This window comes from Molothrus ater, chromosome 9 (assembly GCF_012460135.2).
Source record: "Molothrus ater isolate BHLD 08-10-18 breed brown headed cowbird chromosome 9, BPBGC_Mater_1.1, whole genome shotgun sequence".
Lineage (NCBI taxonomy): Eukaryota > Metazoa > Chordata > Aves > Passeriformes > Icteridae > Molothrus > Molothrus ater.
Window position 1 is genome coordinate 24333185 of NC_050486.2, and position 12816 is coordinate 24346000.

At 34.0% G+C, this 12816-nt stretch overlaps 1 protein-coding gene across 3 annotated transcripts in view; it reads right to left on the reverse strand.

Moving 5' to 3' along the window:
• LOC118689748 (BEN domain-containing protein 5) overlaps window positions 1-12816 on the reverse strand; it is an 884006-nt gene that overhangs the window by 795306 nt on the left and 75884 nt on the right. The gene's annotated exons all lie outside the window — the stretch shown is intronic.

The window sequence follows — 12816 nt, forward strand, 5'->3', positions numbered from 1 at the left end:
TTTCACAGAAAACTACTCTCCAACACTTCAGTCTCTGCTGAATAAAACTGCAAAGCATAACTCAGGTAAAAGAGCTGAACAGACTCCAGAAAGGAGAGTTCTACATCTGGGAAAATGAGGCTGATTTATTCCCTGGCTGACTGGCAACAAATAAAGACTGAGGAATCTTCTACAGCAGCACTGCTCTTGAAAGAACTGCAAATCTGAGAGAGTACAATATGGCATTGCTGAACGCAAGGGGCAACAACAACAAACCACCGTTATCAGATACCCAGCACCACACTGGAGCAGCTCTTAGCTTAAGTTATTAATAATAATAGTAATGAACTAATAATAGTAATGAATTCGAAGCAAACTTTTTTTCTGAATAGTTTCAGCATTTTGTCAAGAATGAGAATAAAGTTTTTCTAATACATTGATGCACGGGTGGGATAGGTAGTAATGCTGTTAATAAAGGAGTTCTAATGGCGTTCAACCAGCTTTGGAGTTGCCTATAACAAAATTAACATGTCTGGAAAATTTTACATTAAACAAATACATTAAACATTCCTGTGGAAGTAGCTAGAGAGGAATATTGAAGAAAAGGAACCTAACAGTCTTCTTACATCTAATTAAATATTACTAAAATCTCAAGTTTGAGAGCTTATAGTCCTGAAAACTTCACCTCCATTCTATTCATACAACAACACAATTTTATATTTGGCATTTGTCTAGGATAGACTTTCTATTCATACAGGTGCTTCATCTCAGGCAGGCACACAAGCTGGGTTTGGTGAATGACTTCTCAGAATCCCCAGGATGCTCATTTCATCTTCAGTGTGTGAGAGTATTTGTATCTGGGGGGACAGGGGAGGGGGGAAGGTGAGATCCTGAAATAAGATCCTGAAATTTTTGTGTATTTTCCTGGAAAAAAAACAATTAAACCCAGAGTTTATAATAGAGATAAGCTCTAGATATATGTTTCAATAGTTTCACATTAGTGTGGCCATACTGAAATGCATTTATATTCAGTGAGCATCAACAGGGTCTCAGTGCATCAGAGCAACCAAAGCAGCTTGAGAATTTCACAAATTTATAGATTAAAGGCCTGAGGGGATCATGGTGATGATCTAATCTAACCTTTATGAAATAAAGGCATGTACTAATTCTCTTTTGAATTAAAGTATATATTTTAGGGTGAAAATATCCATCAGTTGCCATTTATAAAGAGTGAACCAGCCTATGGTAAATCATTCCAACATTAATTAACCTAACAGTTATAAATAATGTCAGCTTCAATTTCCAGTCATTCTATTTGTACTTTTATTTACTGAATTGAAAATCCCATTATCAAAGTTTTGTTTCCTAATTTTTTCTCAATCTTGTGGCTCTTCTCTAGAGCATTTCTAATTTAGCCAGACCTTCTATTTTCTTTACCTTATACAATCAATGAAGCAACTTGAGTCAATGTCTTGTTTTTTCAAGGTCCTTTTTCCAATGCCAAAGTTCTTTCATCTAGATGGACATGAACACCTATGCCTTCCATTATTTACTTGCTCAGGTGTTCATCGCTGATCTTCCTGTGTTTAAAATTTCATTCAAATCATGGTAACGATGTCAAGCATTGTCGATCTAAATGCTCAAAGACTACCTGCCACTGAAGAAAGATGTTCTTTGCTGACATCATGCAAACATACACAAAGAAAAAAAAAATTAAGTCCTATATTCAAAGATTTGAGTAGTACTTCCAGTGAGTCACTCACATCTCAGTAAAAATTTCCTTGGTGAAAAAAATATTCAGATTCAGACACCAATACCAAAGATGAGGGTATTTTCTTCTTACCTTAAAAAAATTTTTAAAAGGTGGAAAATGCACAGGAGAAGTAGCACTTGACTTCAAACTTCAACCTACCAAGCTTTATCATCACCCGATATGACTACTGTGGTACAGTAAAATAAATATAAATAGATAGATAAATAAATAGATAAATAAATAAATAGATTACTTATTGTACTGTGGTACAATAAGTAATAATAATATCTGCTTTTTTACAAAAATTATATCATCTTACAAAGATGCCAAAGGATTTACTAGTCTGACATTGTCCAAAACCAGTTTCTATTAATTTCATTGGTTTATTCTCTTTTATAATGAAAATCTGTAGGTCTAAGATCTAATTCTGACCCTGGACTCTCCAGTCAGATTTTGATAAACACATATTGGCCATTGATGATTATATCTTATTCCCTGCCAATCAGATGATTCAGACACCTTTTTCACAGTTTCCACAATTCTCTAAATTTAAATAAATCAAAATCTGAGATTGTTCCATAGGAATTGTGGCATTTCCCTTCCTTTGTATCAAATCTAGTTATTTTGACTGACACAGAGTGTTCTCATATCTTTGCCTCTTATTTTCTCCTGTCTGCATAAAAGCAGATACCATGAATTAAGACAAGAAGGATAGAGAAAATGTGATTTAAATGGACCAAAGGAAATGGGAATAGTCATCTGGACAAGACACACACTCTGTCCCTCTGTTTTCCAAGTGCATGAGGCTGAAGTAAGTGCAGATGCTTTTGGGAATGTTCTTCTCTATCAAGGATTGGACTGGGACTAAGGTTTCACTTACATTAACAACAAAAGGATTGTTTAAATTAATTGCATAGAGTTTGGAATGGTAGCAGTTACATCATATAGCAAAATATGCTGAAACTATCTAAATTATCATATCAAGGCCCAGGACTTCAAATCAGAAGATTAATTGGAAACGGCTCTGCCTAGAACAATGGTAAAATAATTTTGTACTAAACCCAAATTTCCTATGGTACTTAAGCACCTACATAATAATTAAAGTTTAGCCTTAAGTGTTAGACTCCTTTGAAAACCATGAAAATAAACTGTTAGCATTTCATTTTAAATGCTTTACTGATTTATTTAGAGAAAATAGCATTGAAAAGCTTTGAAAAATTAGATGGTTGGCATTATGACCATGTGTCATTCTATGTTAAAAATACTCTAAGAAATAAAGCCTGCTGTTACCTATAGTAAACAGCCATTTATCACTTTGAAGAATATATGATCTAGTCTTTTCAGAAAAAAATGGGCAGAGCCTTAACTTGAGTACAGGGTAGACTTATACTCAGACAAAAAACACTTGGATAGGTCACTTCCTGATCAGATTTCTAATGTTTATTCAGTTCTAATGTGACTAAACTATAATCATTGGTAAGGAGCTGATAGTTATTTTTCCTATAAAGGCAAAGAGCACTCAGTTTTGTCTACTTTTAAAACCTACAGACAGAAACTACAATAACTACAAGCACTCTAGAAAAATATTGTTGCCGATTGGTGTTAATTTTGAAAAGGACATTCTTTGCAAAAACCTGGCCATTATTTGATGCCTTTTGTAGGTATTGAAAGTAACTAGGTCATTTCCTTGCATTCCCCATAGATCCTTTCTGTCCTTAAAAGTCTTCATAAACACAAGCTATCATTTTTCCTGTGCATACTGAGAAATGTGCTCGTTACAGGAGTTATATTTTGATCAGGCAGAAGGGAATGAAGCTCAGTTGTGATTCACCATCTACAGAAATCTTCTCCCAAGTGCAAACTAATCTAAATGCTACATATATATCTTTCTTAACTATATATATCAGCAATTAGCATATATATGGGCATATACACTATATATTAGTGTGTGTATATTGGTGCATACACAGTAATTCAGAGTTGAAAGAATCTTTCTAATGTATAAATGTAACAGCATTATTGAAACATTTCTTAGACTCTATCACGCTAGATACTGTGCTTATACCATGCCTATCTACTGTCTAATTAACTCTCTTGGGATTTCATCTTTTTGTACACAATCCAACCACACAAACCCCACTAATAACAAGAGTACATCTTCTTCAAAATAACCTTACCTTGAACTTAAGGTTTAACCTTAAAATTTCTTTCCTTATCAAATTACCTTTAAAAAAAATTTTGTTCTGCATACCATTAGAACTTGAAAAAATAATAGTCTAGGGAAAAAAATCACAAAGTCAAAAACTTAGATAATTCCACAAAAATTAACAGAATATGATATATATACATAAATATTTGCTGTTCCCCTTGCTCTGAAAGATTCTTATTGATGGAAAACATTATGTAATCACAGTTAGGAGCAATTGCAAGCTGCTATGAAATTTGGACAGCTCAGTAAAAACATACCAAATAGGACATTACACAGGTAACCAAAGAGTAAAAATGCTTCAACTTTCACAGTATTCAAAAATAGACTGCCAAAGGCTGCAGGGGGAAAAGGCATGTCAATTAGTTTGTTCAATCTACCCTCAGTTGCACTGATCTCAAACACCTGAGATCACAAAAATGACACATCTAACACTTTCAGATCCCAAAGAAGAAATTGGTGTGTGAGTTAAGAACAAGTTGTTCTCTTGGATTAATATGAAATTATGTAGCTGGTCTGAATCACTGAAATTCTACGGATTTTGCTCCCTTTTTTGTTTTAGGCAGAGTAGTCTATCAATAGTATTGAGGGAATCTTGTGGCTGCTCCTTGTCCTGGCTATATGTCTGAGAAGAATTTGGATCTAAATACACTTCCATAAAAACAGCTGCTCATTTATGCTTGTTTATAAGAAAAGTGGTTCTTCATCCTACTGTTCTTATTTTTATAGGACTAATGTTTGAGAGTTATTAATTGTCTAGTCTGGAAACAAAAGTTTCTATACTACATGCCTGTGATCCTCCATCACAAGGATCACATTATGTGATATTTTCTGAAGTTCTCAGGGACTGGGAGCAAAGAAAGCCAAATAGTTCTCATTTACTTCTCATAAGGATTTGTGGATTTTGTTTGCTTGTTTGGTTTGGGTTTATATATCATCCTTACAAGAAGTGAACAACACCCCAATTCTCAGAAGCTCTGGGTACTGTTCTCACACATAACTCAGTGCTCTATAAACATATTTGGAGCTAATATGACCGTAGTTCTTCTACTAACCAAGCTAATTAAGTTAGAGTTAGATCACTGGCTTATGCAGACAAACCTCAGAAGGCAAAAGTTGTGCAGAATGGAATAAATAAGTGATTAGCTTGCAACTGAGTATATTTTGCTTTTAAGCTAAAGTGATTTTTTAAAAAAATATTTTTTCCTGCTTCCTCTTGTATGGCTGGCATCTCAATAGCAGAATAGATTTTCTAAAATTATTTTTATTAATAATTTAGAGCCAGACTTCTTTTGGAGTGATACAGTCAAATTCAGGCAATAAGGTATTGGGTGAAATTGTTATTCCTGGCTATATTTTGATAAATAAAGTGTTTTCTTAGTTAAGATTCTAGATCAAACTGTTCAACTTGAAATCATAAATAGAGCAGGCCTAGCAATTAAATTTTACAGTGACATGAAATGAAAAACTCAACAATAACTAATTGTGCTAATATTTAAATACGTATTAGCTTTCAATCATTAATTAAGCTTGTTTTGTATCAGTTTTTCAATTAATAGAACTTGAGTTTGTTTTCACTTTCAACAAGTAACAGTTAAAATAAATTGTTAGAATTTAAAAATCAAATTCTATCATTCTCCTAATGAATCACACCTCATGTTTGGCACTCTTTATTCCAGAACTAATTACGTGGTGCACACAAGCATTCCTAAGATAAATGTTTATTACGGAAATGATAACACGACTGCAACATAATGGCAATATCATGATGCAATTACAATGAATCACTATAATCCGTGGAGTGTTTTGAGATACTCAGATATGCAGTACACTTCAGATACACCATGTTATGTTGTCTCATTTACCCAGGCAGAGCAGAAATCTCCGCTCTTCTTCATTATTTTGCCACTGTTGTGTGCTGCTGATATTATTCTCATGTTTGGGAGTTTCAGGCCTTGTCCAGTTTTGTTTTTTTAATCTGGGGAAGAAATGGTGTTGGTTGAAGGAGTTTTAAACATTAAGATCAAGGCAGACATGTGGGAAAGCACAAATAAAAGTGTTGGCCAGCCCCAACCACTGTGGTCACGCACAGATTTCTGGTCACATTGCCTCATCATCTGTGCCAAGGGGGAAAAAACAGTTTTACAAGAGAGGAAAAGAGAATAATGGGTTATTTTCATAACTGTAACCACAAAGCAATAAACTAAATAATGACCCCAGTTCACACCCCTTCATGCATTCAAGTGTGAAGTTTGAGGCAGTTGTCAGTGGAATCAAAACTTTTCTTTCTTTTTAAACATATTTGCTATGTGTGAACCTCTGAGATTTTCTAATAGAATTTAGATGTTCCTGGTTCCCTGGAAGAATCTTCCTTTTTTTTTTTTTTTTTTTTGAAAACTCTTTTCTGGAGTTTTCCTTATTTCAAAACAGATGTCTTCCCAACTGTAAATATGATTTTCCCCTTTGCATTTAAGTCAGTGCTCTATCTTCCCCATTTGTGTCTCTATATATAATTAATACTGAATTTACTATTTCTTTTTTGGCATTTACAAATGAAATGTAATTATAATAAGCCATTTGCAACTTTACCTGGAGGCTTTTGGTATTTAAATTGTTCCTTTGCTCTCTTCTGTGGCACTTTTTCATTCCACCCTTTACATCTGGAAACCCTTCCTTGGCTACATCTCTTTTCTCACTAATTGGATACTTTCCAGAGACTCAAAAAAAAGCTTAAAATATATTCCCAAAATATCTCTCCAAAGCTAAATAAAGATCAAAAATTTAACTAAAGTGTGGTTAAAAAAAAAAAATGCACTCAGATTTTCCTGCATTTTATTGCCATCGAATGCTGGATACCTTGAATTTAAATTCTGTAAGAAAGGAACCTTCCTCTCCATGATATCTGCAAAGCACTGAGCACACCTGTGGTGTTAAATGAAAAGTTATAATAGATACATGGGTGAATAGCATTAAATGGCAGTGGGCACAAAGATATTCACTGGATCACCTGTTTTGACCAGCCTGATTAATGTGGTAATTGTGCATGCATTATTTGGTGCACAGACTTTCCTCAGTGACAAAAGCCATATTGTGAGTGGCCACCAGCCCCATCCTGGTAATTTCACTCACACACAACAACTTCCAGTGTTAAAATCTGTGTCCCACATTAAAAAGAGAAAAGAAACCATTTGTGTCAAGTGACAAAGGAATTATTAAGCAAAAAGACAGAAAATAATTGCACTAATTTTTAATTCTATCTTCTGTAATTTTTGAAGGGACCCAAATTTAGTATCCTCGCTTTCCAAAACCTTCGGCCTCCTAACCAGCTTAATTGGTCTCTGTTCATTTCTTGCTCAGATCATTTATGAGCTGCCTCCATGGTCCCTGCTGCCTTTTCAAAGCAGCATATGGTCCCTCCATTCATGATAGTCACAATTTCTATTAGTGAGTAAAGGAGAAAAAAAAATGTTAATGTCATAATTAGACTGCAGCAGAAAAAGCCTGAAACAAAATTTGGGATTCAAGAATGAAGGTATCAATGGAGACAATAACTCTGAAACATCACCCACCCTGGAGGATTTATAGTGCATTTTTAGTCCATTAACTTCTACAATACTCAGTGCAGATATTAGGCTATGTTTAAAAAAGAAATTCACATTTAAATACACTACAATAAGCATCTGTTGCATATGTTGTTCAAACCTCAAGGACTGTCTTTCTTATTGTGCTTTTACATGTGATTAAAAAAATAATGCTACATAGCCTCTTACATTTAAATTGAACCAAGATCAATTAATTAAGAAGAATGTCTCAGTATTGAACTAATTATCTCACAAAATACAGAAGAGAGTTAAAATACAGGGAGTTAGTGTCCCATCCCAAAAGATTAAATATTGCAATTAAAAGACAAAAATACAAGTGACCATTACCTTTAGTCCTCTCTTTTACAAACTATGCTATTTGAATTATTCTTTTTATGATATAATTTATGATTTGAATTTGAATTTTAACTACACCAAGAAATGTTTCTACAGCTATAGGGAATGAAGGCTGAGGCCATAGGCTCTAATTCCTTTCAGTGGTAGCAACAGGTATGGCCCATTTTTATTACAAACATATTTTAAATTCTTCAAATATTCATTATTAGTTTCAACCATTAAAAAATAAATGCATATTCTATCAAACTTAGGCATACTCATGGTTTAATGTCATTTTGTCCGTTCTACTGGCATTTTTTAAGTTACAATCAAAAATAAAAATATTTTTAACTTCTCTTTATGTTCTTAGATTTTTATTTCCTTTTTTTGATAGTTAATCTATTTAGTTTCACTCTGCTAGCCAGCTTGGATGAAAGGTTAACACATTGCTAATTGAGATATACTGGGTATTACTTTGAACAGCAGAGGCAGCTTTTATGGATGGTGATATGAATTCAATAAAGCTGAATTAGCATGAAATAAGGCTAATTTAGTGCCTGCATACTTATCAATTGATTTCAAATTTTCTTCTTTAATGTTTTTTTTTCATTCAGGAAAATAACTATTTGTTATACAGGTCATTAACTTGTTTCAGCCCAATAAAAGCACCAGAGTTGTGTCAGCTCCAGAACTGTGTATTAAAAAAGTCCTTCTGTTCTCACTACATCTCACCTTCATTCCCACCATGTCACCATTTGCACAGATTCCAAACTAAAATGACCCAACAGGTGGATTTTTTTCTTGAGATCCCTCCAATTAGTGTATTTTAGGCGTACTTTCTATCTGTTGACAATATTAAGAAATATTATTATGGTTAAATATTCAGAATATTATATGGTTAAATATAAGAAATATTATATTGTTAAAGTATAAAAAGAAACCAGATCTCTTATTATCTCTTTTAGATATTTACAAAGAGTACATCATTATTAAGTTACTTGACTTGTTTTAGGAATGACAAAATCCAGCTCTGTGTTCTTAAGAGGATGCAGTAGACATGTGTAGGCTAAGAATCCATTATTAAATAGTTCCCAAGAAAAGATAAGCCTTCCTATATATGGATACAGTTCTTATTTCTCAGTAATTTTACACAGGACAAATTTTTTCATTCAATAAAAATTATAATAGAAACATAAATTTTAATATAATAGACCATATTTCAACAAATTCAATTTGCATTACCTCAGTGCAGGTGGTTATTTATTACAGTGTATACACACATAATCTTGATGTTTTGAAGGTGACTCAGAGTGGCTGAGTGAGTAAGCCAGGGACAGTCAGGGAAAGCATTTACTCAGCATCTAGAGTACATATTACAAGCTCAGCTCTGCATGAAGGGCAATTTGGACTATGAAGAAGCAGCAAAAGGAATCAAGGACAACTGTAGTTTAATATTTCCAATCTCATCAACTGAGAGCAAAATCCCATTTTTAAAGGGGAAAAAAAGTCTAAAGATAAAAACCCAGTTCACAAAAATAGTTCAAGTACAGTCCTGAGAATTTACAATAATGAAAGTTTGTGTATTATTGTGTGGTTAAAAACATAACAGCTGCATTTTTCTGAAAACAATTTCAAGGCTAGTAGATTTGTTTCAGATTTTTTCTCTTTTTTTCTTTTTTTCCTTTTTCCCTTAAATAGAAAGCAATTAGGTTTTATGGCACTGCTACTTAACATATATATATATAACCTGGAGCAGTGGGGAAAAAGGAGAGAGAGAATAAAAGTGATCTAAAATCAAAGAGAAAGAGAGATGTTTGAATCTAGAAGGATTGATAGAAGACAAGTCCTGAAAACACTGAGAAAGAAAGGGAAATAGGCATAAGAAACTGAAGGTAAAGACACAGATGTTACTCTGAGTTGGACAAACACATTTCTTATAGAATACTTTACATATGACTCATACTTTTGGCAAAGAGACCCCCAGAAGACACTTGAAAAAAAATCTATGTAATAGCAACATATTTACCCAAGAGAGGTGTTCCCCAAATTTGATTCATTTTTAGTGATAGTTTAAAAGTAATATATCATGTTTACTCACACTTAAAGGTTACACTTCTTCCTTATTTAACACTGAAAGAAAACTGACTTAAATTAGCTCTTTGAGATTTATCCATTAGTAATTTTGTTCCAGTCTCCTTGCTCTGCCTGATACTGCTGATTTACTCTGCTGCAACACTGACAATCTCATTTGTAATGCCTTGGCAGTAAGACCCATTTAAATCACTAGATATACATATATGTACTCAGACTTCATCTTTCTGCCAACAGCCTTAATTTAGATGCCCATAGTCATAAGGATTTTATAGGCTATTCTGTTTCTTTTATGTTATATGCAGCCAAATTCTATGAAGTTGTTAATTTTACTAAAAACCCTACCAGCATTTAGGCATTTTACATCATTGCAGTTATTATCTCAAATCTAATCAGAGACAAGCAGCACTAACAGTTCCAAATTGGAGGTGCTTGTGCAAGACAAATAATAAGTAAGAAAAAGTAATTTAACAAATATTAATAGCAGTATCTATGATGAATGCAGTATTTTACATGCATGTCTACAGTACTTACAGAATACAGAATGTACTACTGTCTTTTACTAATTAGTGAAACTGGACTAAAGTTTTAGGGAGTCCTTGAGAGAGGGTAAAGAAGGAATCTGAGCACACAATTTCCTTCTTCCTAACTTTTGGGCTCACATGGCTCGCACCATTAATTTCAAGTCATAATTATGCTTTGATCATCTCAAAGCTGATCATACATCATAATTTTCAGACCTATAAAATAACAAATGAAGCTTTTGACCAAATAGGATGGAGTCCAAGCAGGATGAAGCCTATCCTGGCCTCTATCCAGCAAAGCACACTCATCCCTTCCAACAAGACTTACACTGGCAATGGGCACACCTAGTTAAATATCAGCTGGTATTCACTGCTAGGTAGCATTTACAGAGTTCAGCAGAACTCCTCCCAAACTATCCTAATCCTGGAACTTATTACTTATCCCAAAAGCAAGTTGTTTAATTCAACTTCTTGGGTAAAACAGGTTTCCACCTGTGAATTAAGGTTTATAAACTAATCCCTATTATTGTCATTTATCAAAAGGAGCATGTGAAAGGATGCTAATTTGAATGCAAGTACGGTTGCACTATCCTGTTTGTACATATTTCATTGTCAATATTTTACATTGTTCTATATGCAAACCAATTCTAATGCAAACTATTTAATTTCCCCCAGGTAATGAGAAGGTAAAGGATGTAATCAAGATATAAATCTAGATTCTGCTCTTTTCCAGCTACTACAAATGTAACATGAATTAAAGTTTGATTTACCAACAAAACAGGCATAGTTCTAAGGCAAATGGCCTCAGATGTCATTTCCTTCATCTCACTAACATACAAAATAATTTGGCACTCTGGGCAGCTTCCTGTCTAATCCATGTTGTAGATGTCTAATGACGGAGACCATATCTTTCCTAGGAATATCATTTCAGGGATTCTCTGCTTTTACAGCAAAATGCCTCTACCTAATATCTACTCTGAATTCTCCTTCAGCACTTCCAATGTGCTACAACAGTTAAAGTTTGCTAGTTACTGCCCAAATCACAAGAGACCACACATACTCAAAATTGTCATGTTCCATCTCAATATTCCCTCTAATAAGCTGAAGTTCTTCCATTTTTCATTACAGATCACCTACAACTTCTGATCATCATTTCCACTCTTCTTTCAGTTGCCTCCATCCAGCCCACAGTTTCCTGGAAGTGAATTATGCAAAACAGGATGCAGTTTGTCCTTGTTCATGCTGGGAAAAGCTAAAAAATTACTCCACACGTGTTCTAGGCTAGGCTTCTGCTTCTACGTCCAGAATACTTTTTCCTCTCTCCAAGTGAAAGATCATTTTGAATTCTAATTTTTTGTCTTAAAAATCTGTCCTAGAATGTTGTCAACACATAGAAATTTAATTCCATCATCTAAGTCTAATGAGGAATAGAATTCCACTGAGTCCCACCCAATAGGTTTTTTTCACAGCTTTGACTGTGAGCCACTAAACCATTCTCTGGATAAGCTTTCAAAGAAATATTGTATCAGCTATAACATAATCTCATCTATACACACATTTTGCTAATGATATCATTTGTTAATGATAATATTATTAGTAACAAGGACAAAGTCCTTCTGCACCTGCCATTTCTTCTCCAACCATAAAACTTATAAAATCTTCCTGTTTTAAAACTGTACAGATTTTGTTGTTGAATTTATACTTCAGTATCTATTTGATTTCACAGAACTGTTTTGCTTCAGAATTGTTTTATAAAAATGGCAAAATTAACCCACCTATCTACCTCCTAACCACAAGCAAAACTTAAAAGCATTCTAACACTAACTCTCCTCTGTTAAACAAAAAGAATCACATTGCTTTTACAGTTTACTGTGGGGAATCTTTCGTCTTCCGAGACAAGCAGAAGATGTCTGGTAAGAACAGAGATGGGGAAAAAATACCCTCCCTAGTGCTTCAGCATTCACAAGATGTGTCTAGTTTAAATGAATCATGGAGAAAAAAAAAGGTTTCTTCTCTTATAGGGGATCAATTTTGAAAGAGAACAGTCAAATCAGCATTTTGCAGAACATCACACACAGAGTACTTTCCTTGAACATCAGCTACACCCAATGCACAGATACTTTGTCCAGACAAAAAAATAAAATTTATTAGCTGTGTCCTCTTGCCTCGTACAGTATCTTAGCGACCTAATGGTATTACTTGAGCAACATTGTTGTCAGAGTAGAGATGGCCCCAAATTGAATTCAAATACCCTTGAGCCTCACTTAGCGGAGAAATAGGCTAGGACACAGTTGTTAGACCAGGTCAAAGAGGGAAAAGGTAGAAGAGAGCTCACAAATGCTTGAG